Source organism: Quercus lobata, chromosome 11 (genome assembly GCF_001633185.2).
Source record: "Quercus lobata isolate SW786 chromosome 11, ValleyOak3.0 Primary Assembly, whole genome shotgun sequence".
NCBI classification, from domain to species: domain Eukaryota; kingdom Viridiplantae; phylum Streptophyta; class Magnoliopsida; order Fagales; family Fagaceae; genus Quercus; species Quercus lobata.
In genome coordinates this window covers 48,149,776-48,157,730 of record NC_044914.1, presented here as the reverse complement: position 1 = coordinate 48,157,730, position 7,955 = coordinate 48,149,776, and the positions used below count along the sequence as shown (strand labels likewise).

Below are 7,955 nucleotides of genomic sequence, written 5' to 3'. Positions count from 1 at the left end.
GTTACACATGTGAATGAAATCCCACATTGAATAAAGATGAGAAGAATGAGTAGTTAATATAACATAATTAAGCACATACCCATTGGGTTTAAGCCTTTTGGGTTAAAATATGTCTCTATATGTTATATTAATTACTTAAGGAAACTGGAAACTCTCCAAGGTATTTATCCCCCAACATATGTGACCCTCTGAAAGAGAATGGACTCCATTATTATAGCTCAATAATGTATAGCCACAGCATGGTATTTGACAATAGCATCTCCTGTGGTAAAATTTAAAAAATAAGTCTTTGCTATCACAAATCCCCGAGCTAGTCGGAAAGCACCAGTCCCACCAATAATTGGCATCTCACGCAGTGGTTGCAGAGCTGCATTCCTGCCCAAAATAGTGAGACTGCTACCATTGAATTTCCCAGTTGTGAAAACAAAGCTCATGGCCACAAGTAGGCTTAGTTCTTGTTGCCCAGCGGACCCATATAGACCTTGAGGCTTGAGCTCGACCCACAAGCATGGAGGTGGGTTCAGGCCCTTTTGTTAATGGGTCATCAAAGATGTTGAGTAGTCCAAACAAGGAGGGTGATTTCTTAGTCATTGATGCTTCGGCTACTTCCACTGCACTTGGGTTTTTGCCTGATAGTGTGTCATGAAAGTAAAAATGGAGCCTAGAGACTTTCTCTTTGGCATGATGCAGCTTCTGGATCCATTCATCTACTTCTTTGGTGCTGTGCAACAATGGTATGGCAATGCCTATTGAGAAAAAGCAATAGAACTAGAGCTAGCTTTGTCATTCTCTCTCTTTCACTCGCACAATAAAAGTTAGAGGGTAGGGAGGCTCTTTATAGTAGAAGATATATATATATATATATATATATATATATTTTGGAGAAGCAGAAACATTTTCTCGATTTTAACTTTTATGAACACATTGCACAAGAATCTGGACACAAGAATATTGATTGAAACGTGTCAGATAGCAGAAACATAATAACTGGTATTAAAAAAAATTAACGTTTAGCACACAATAGTTTTTATATTACATATTGTAATTGGAATGATAATATTTTTTACTTAGTTTGTTACTAAATATCTTTAATATGAATCAAGATGTCAAAAGAGTTGTGCTCCGCTATAATTATTGGTGTCAAAAATCAAATCCGACATGCTGATGATATCAGTTTATTCTTCATTCTTAGAATCAAATCAAATTACAATATATATTCATTCTCAAAAAACAAAAGAAAAAAAAAATATATATATATTTCTTTTTGTTTCCCCAAATATTAAATACAATATATTTTTTTCTTCACATGCATCCTCATGGTTTGACCAAAAAGTCATTATTTATATTTTCCACCTACATAGGCGGACAAACTTTCGGCGGGTTTTTGGCAGGTTTAAAAAATGCAATAGAGTTAGACCAATGTGCAGAGTGCAATAATGCTTCGGTCTACCATCAATAATTTTTTGAGGAATATGCGTGGCTAATTGTACTGTCATCAAGAAACAGCTCAAACAAAAAACAAGTCTAAGAAGTTACCAACCATACCAGGTGACAATACTAAAATTACATGCTCGTCAATGCAATGGACAAATATTAAACCTACATGCTCCTCCATACATATGACGAGCATCCAATCCACAGGACTGTCCATGAGAAGATGATTACACAGCATTAATGGCACAATTACAAATGGTTTCGTAACCAACGAGCTCCAATGGTCAGAAAGGCCAACCATGATCCAGTTAAGCCTCCATTTAAGTTTATATAAACATTACTCAAAACAGCCAAAAGAGATATTAAGAGGTTGCCATCAGTTACACTCATAGTGAGCCTCCTAATAGTTGTACTAGGGCTATAAATAAGCCACAAGTACCAACAGAAAGGTACACAAATACAAACAGACAGAATTACATTCGGATTCTCTGAGATAGGGGTGTGCATGGGTCGGGTTGGGTCGGGTTGAGGGGATTTTTTGATCTAACCCACCATGGTGGGTCAAAAAAAATTCAACCCAACCCAACCCATTATATAAGTTCAACCCAACCCACATGGGTCGGGTTGAATCCATGGGTTTGTCAAATTATTATTATTATTATTAAATTGAGTAGAAAAAAATACAAATATTAATATATTAAAAAAAACCTAAAGATTAATATCAATATAACTCCTTAAAGGCAAACAACATTAATGACTAAACAACAATAGTAATTTATTAGGATTTGTGTGAATTAATTGGCTTTTATAAAGATAAGAAGAACTGGTTATTTAAAAAGTTTTATTAATTATATAATATATTATATATATATATATATATTAAATTATTATCAGTAGGAGGAATCAAGGAAATGCTGCTCTACAGGTGGTTTTTTTTTTTAAAAAAAAATTATTGAATATATAATATATATATACATATACATATATATATATTTATATAAGTGCCCTACAGCTTATTTAAAAAAAATTTATTAAATATATAATATATTTTAAATATATATTAAATATGGGTGGGTTGGGTCGGCTCGGGTTTGGCGGGTTGTAATTTTATGACCCAAACCCAACCTGACCTGCTATAAATTTTTTTTTGTAACCCAACCCAACCCATCAAGCCTTAAAAACCAACCTAATCCGACGGGTCGGGTTGGGTTTGGTGGGTTAGTGGGTTTTCTACACATCCCTATTCTGAGAGATCAATGATATTGATCCTATTGACTTAATCATTGGAAAACCATTGGCTTACGCCACTTCGGTGTCTTTTTCTTTCATCGTTACAGGGAACATTACCTCATTCAAGCTTAGATGGGGTCATCGACTAACGATCGTTTTTGGCTTCATCACTAGGTTCAAATGAAGGAGGCTTCCTAATCTTAGTAGCTTGCTTGAAGCCATATACAATTTCAATCAACTTTGGCTCTGAACCTTTTAGTCTCCCAGAACAAATACCAATTGAAACCCTTTTACTATCATATCTTGCAGGGACACTAATTCTAGGGAAGCCCCCACTTGTAAGGGCAAAAGTAACACTAACACCTGAAGGTCCTAAATATGGAGTCACCTATGCATCAAGATTATACTCTATCTAGCGACAGAGCTAGGAAATAGGGGAGAATGGGGTGGAGTAGGAAAGATAGGACATAATGTTTGGCAAGGGCGGAGCCACGTTGCCCCTTGGGGGGGCCATGGCCCCTGCCAAAAAAAAAAAAAAAAGGTCCACCAGCCTATATAGAAATTTTAATTGAGCCCCCCCAATGATGTACATCCGGCCCCCCCTCCCATTTTTGTTCAATTCACTCCCAGGCCCCTGCATGCTCTAGTTTCAATTGTAGGCCTCTTTTATGCTCCCTTATATTTAAATACCCAAAGGCACTACCCAACAAAATAATATTTTATCACCCATTCTCAATCTCAAAACTAGAACCCTTTCTTTTGCTATTCTTTTTAGAGAGGTGCTACGTCTACAAAATTTTTACAGTATTTTTACAAATCATAAGTGGTTAGTTGTTATTGGTTCAAATTTGAATCTAACACTAAGATTACTTTTTTGCTCCAACAATAACAATCACTAACAACCTGCCACTTAGGATTTGTTATAAAAATGTTGTGAAAATATTGTAGACATAACATTTTTTTTATTTTTTATTATTCTCTTCTTGTCTTCTGTGTACATGCCACTGCCCACTCCACTGGTACCAGCAGCCCCCAAACAAAACAAAACCTCAGCTTAGCCCTCCTTTCAAACTCAGTCCTCACGATCCCAAAAAAAAAAAAAAAAACTGACCATTATTTTCTTTCTTCTTACTTTCTTAAAATAAATCATTTAGATGGTTTTCAGTTTTCTTTTCTTTCTTCAGCACTACACCTTCATCTCTTTTTTAAGTGTGTGTTATTTTTTATTTTTTTTTCCTCAACTATATACGCTTACTTAAATATTTACATGCACTTTAATTTTTCATAGATTTTTAGAGAAATATATGATTGAAGGCATGGGGAGATATGAATAACATCCATATAATTAATAATAGGAATGATGATAGGTTGACTGTTTAAATTACAATGGAAATTTTGTTTTTTTCTTAAGTACGAATAACATCCATATAATTAAGAGTTTATTTTGTAAGTTCTTTTCAGGTTAATTTTTGAGTTATATTCTTAAATCTTAAAGAATTTTGGGCAAACAAAAAACAATTGATGCATTCTTTAAGAAAAAAATGTTAGCAATTCAGAATTTAGGACACCTATGATTGTAGAAACGAATGTGGCTGTAGAAATAAATGTTGATACTTCAATGCCTAATGAACACCCTTTCAAATGTTCAAGAATTCAATCTGAAGAGATAGATCGTGATCTAGGATCACGTAAACAAATATGTGGATTTCCTATCAACAAACAAGATGAATCCGATAAGCTTATCTCAAAGAAGGTCTATATCAACCTAAAAATATAGATTGTTTATACAACAATGATAATCATCGTTGTCGAAAATCGGCCTCCCATGTAAAAAATTTGACTACGCCCCTGATGTTTGGACTCATAGCCGGACTAACTTTTGTTTAGGCTTTTTTTTTTTTTTTTTTGAAAAACAAGACAGAACTTCATAAAATTAAGAAATACCGACTAATAAATCAGCCTGAATTACAAAAATAAACTGCGGTGGAAAAGTTAAGAGGTTTTGCCCATATTCAAGTAAATATTTTGAACCCAGAGGGGCCCAACGGGGCCCGAGCCTCTCCTGGCCCAAAAGAAATAATTTTTATTGGGTATATTTATCTCTTTTTTTTAGGGTTGGCCCTTCTTTTCTAAAACCTTAGTCCTCTCCCGAAAAAGCCCACACAGCCCAACCTAAAATAATTAAAAGCCCTATTCAAAATTTTGCCCAAGGTCGGTTACAACTTAACCTTATTCAGGAAAATAATAATAATAGAAAAAAGAAAAAGAAAAGAGAGAGAACGAGAGACTATAAAATTGAGACCTCATCAAAAAAAAAGAAAAAAGAAAAAAAAAGAGAGTGACGGTGACGGTGACAGTGAGTGACTCACTCCGCCAACCACGCCGCCGCCGCGGTCGCCGCTATAGCGTTCATACAAGCCTCCAGTTGCCTCCACCGCCGCTGGTCGCTGCAGCCTCCAGCCTCCAGCCTCCATCCCGAATCCCGATCTGCTTTAAGTATGATTTTTCTCTGTACAATTATAATGTTTGTGAATTTGTCATCTGTGATTGTGTGTGTGTGTGTGTGTGTTAGGGAGTCTCTGTGTTATTTGTTTTTGCATCTGCTGAGAGTGTCTGAGATAGTGAGAACTGAGAAGTGAGTTTTGATTTGTGAATAAAGTTATAATACTGTCTGGTGTTTGAGACTTTTGTTGATAGTGGGGCAACAATGACAGTCTGACAGAGATAAAGAGACAGAGAGACAAAGACAAAAAATAATATTTTTAATTTAGATTAGTTAATTATTTTGTGTTTAAAAAAATTGAAGGGGTTACAAATTTTTTTAAAGAGAAAAGAAATCATAACAATTTAAAATATTATATCTCGTGTTCGTTTTGGATCAATTTATTTAATTGAAATTAAATTTTTTTTTTGTTAAAAATACGGTAAATAAAAGTAAAAGTTAGTTAAAATGGTATAATGAACTCATAAATAGGATCAAAAAATACTATGTGACTTATAAATAGTAGAAAAAAATAAGTTAAATAGTAAATAAGTTGGCTTTTTAAGCCATGCCAAACACAACCATAATAATTATTTTTTTGCTTTAACATGGAATCGCTCCTGATTGCTGATTGAGACTAATGACTTGTCCAATCAAATTTGGTCTAATGATTTAACGAAAGGGAGTGTTATGTTTACAATATTTTTACAATAAATTTTAAATTTAGTTATTATTGATTTTGATTTAAACTTACTATTGAAATTACATTTTTCTCACCAGCAGCAGCAAGTAACAATATACTAGCATTTAAGATTTATCCAATATAGAGAATGAGATAATGAAGTGGCTTTAATTATTTGGGTGGGGAAGTGACATGGCTGTATTTAAACCATGTGGCATTGCCACATAAGTGACATGTACCATTCTGTGCACTTTACTATGTGCGTTATATGTGCACTAACGTCTCTTTTTTAAAAATGCATGTATATGTGTGAATATATATATATATATATATATATATGTAAACAGAACTGAAGAGTGGAGAAGATAGAAAAGAAAGAAAGAAATTGACGCAGAGGCAGGCGGGTTTGTGAAAGGCTGTTAGCAAGGCGTACACAATCGCATGTCTGATATTGGTCAAATACAAATAACAAAATGGTAAAATTTTTCAATTCGCAAATGCGGAGTCACTATGACTGTTTGTGTTTGATGATTCTGAATTCTATGTTTGGAAAAAAAATGCAACCTCACCTTTCGTTCCTATCATTCTCAGGTGCTTTCGGAGAAGAATCAGGAAATTGAAGACGAGAAGAAGAAGAAGAAGTAAAAAATAAAGAAGGTTTTTATTTTATTTTTATTTTTATTTTTATTTAATTGTGGTTTTTATTCGCAATATTACTATGCATTTATATATGTATAGTTTGCTGATAGTGATTGTATTGTGTTTGACAAACTGCTAATCTATATATGTGTAGTTTGTTTTCTCTGAGTGTGAGTTGCTGATTGTGATGTATTTGATTAATTGTTAATATATATATATATATATATATATATATGGTTGAGTGCAAGTTATATTTACAACACTCAATGTTTTTTATTGAATGCGAATTTTAAAAAATCCACAGTTAGATAGATTTTTTTTCTTTTTTTTCTCATACTCTAAATGCTTGCAAAATTTCAAAATAATCTAAGATTAATAGCCATATCATTCTTTAAATTTAAATTTTTTGTATTTAAAATTGTAGATGGAATAATAAAAATAGCATTTGATTCACATGAAACATCTTAAGAATAAAGAGAATATGTAATTTAACTGTGGGATTTTTGAAATATTGATTATTTAAAAAGTTATTAAGTGGTGTACAAGTACAATAAAGGTAACTTGAACCCAACCCACACACGAGTGTGTGTAGTTTGTTTTCTATTAGAGTGAGTTGCTAGGAAGCTTGGGCACTGGTAGGACACGTGTATGGCATCTCAAATGAAATGTTTATGCTTCCTAAGTGAGTTGCTGATTGTGATGTATTTGTTTACTTGCCTTGTAATTTTGGTTCCATTTGTTTGAATTGAAAACGTTGGATGTGTGAGCTCAAATATGTGGGTTGGCCTTATGGCCTATGTTTACAATATAAAGTCCTGGCGGATATATCTTTATTGTATTCTCAATTGTGCATTCCAATTTAGGAAGCACGGACATGGATATGGTACAGTGCGGCATAAGCAATTTTTGAAAAATCATAATATGACACAGTGGGTAGGACATGGATTTGACGCGGGTACAACACTCCAAATGAAGTGTCCATACTTTTTAGATTACAATGAACCCAAGTATGGTATATATAGAAGCTAGGGTTAGGTTTACTTGAGCTTACAACATAATTAGATCTCTTGGACCATTACACATAATTTACTTATAAACCTAATATCTTTAACCCTAGTATGGTATATATTATGTTTTCTTACTTCCATTTTCTTATTATATTTTTGTAATAGTAACTTTTCTTTACTTCAATTATTTTCTCTTTTAGAACAAGAATTGGATAGAAAGTAAGGGGCCGTTTGTTAACATTATTTTAGTAGCGTTGTTTGTATTTTTTAGAAATACGTGTGGGTGAAAAGGTGTGTGAAAATGCATAAAATATTGTTTAAGAACTGAAAACATGTGTTTAAACACATATACCAAATGACCCCTAAATTTGCAGTAAAACATTGCATTTTATTCTTGAAAGTTATTTTCTCCGTGGGAATAACTTTTAACCTTTTTTAAAGATAATTATTGGTCAAATTGAATGCATAATTTTCTGGCAGG

At 33.3% G+C, this 7,955-nt stretch overlaps 1 long non-coding RNA gene and 1 pseudogene across 1 annotated transcript; one reads left to right on the top strand and one right to left on the bottom strand.

Annotated features, from left to right (window-relative positions):
* Positions 1 to 218: 218 nt before the first annotated feature.
* Positions 219 to 1,735, bottom strand: LOC115967019 (annotated as a pseudogene).
* Positions 1,736 to 4,981: 3,246 nt separating this feature from the next.
* On the top strand, positions 4,982 to 6,467 carry LOC115968808. The gene is made up of 3 exons (XR_004086800.1): positions 4,982 to 5,160; positions 6,176 to 6,304; positions 6,420 to 6,467. It is a non-coding gene; the product is annotated as an uncharacterized LOC115968808 (long non-coding RNA).
* Positions 6,468 to 7,955: the final 1,488 nt, after the last annotated feature.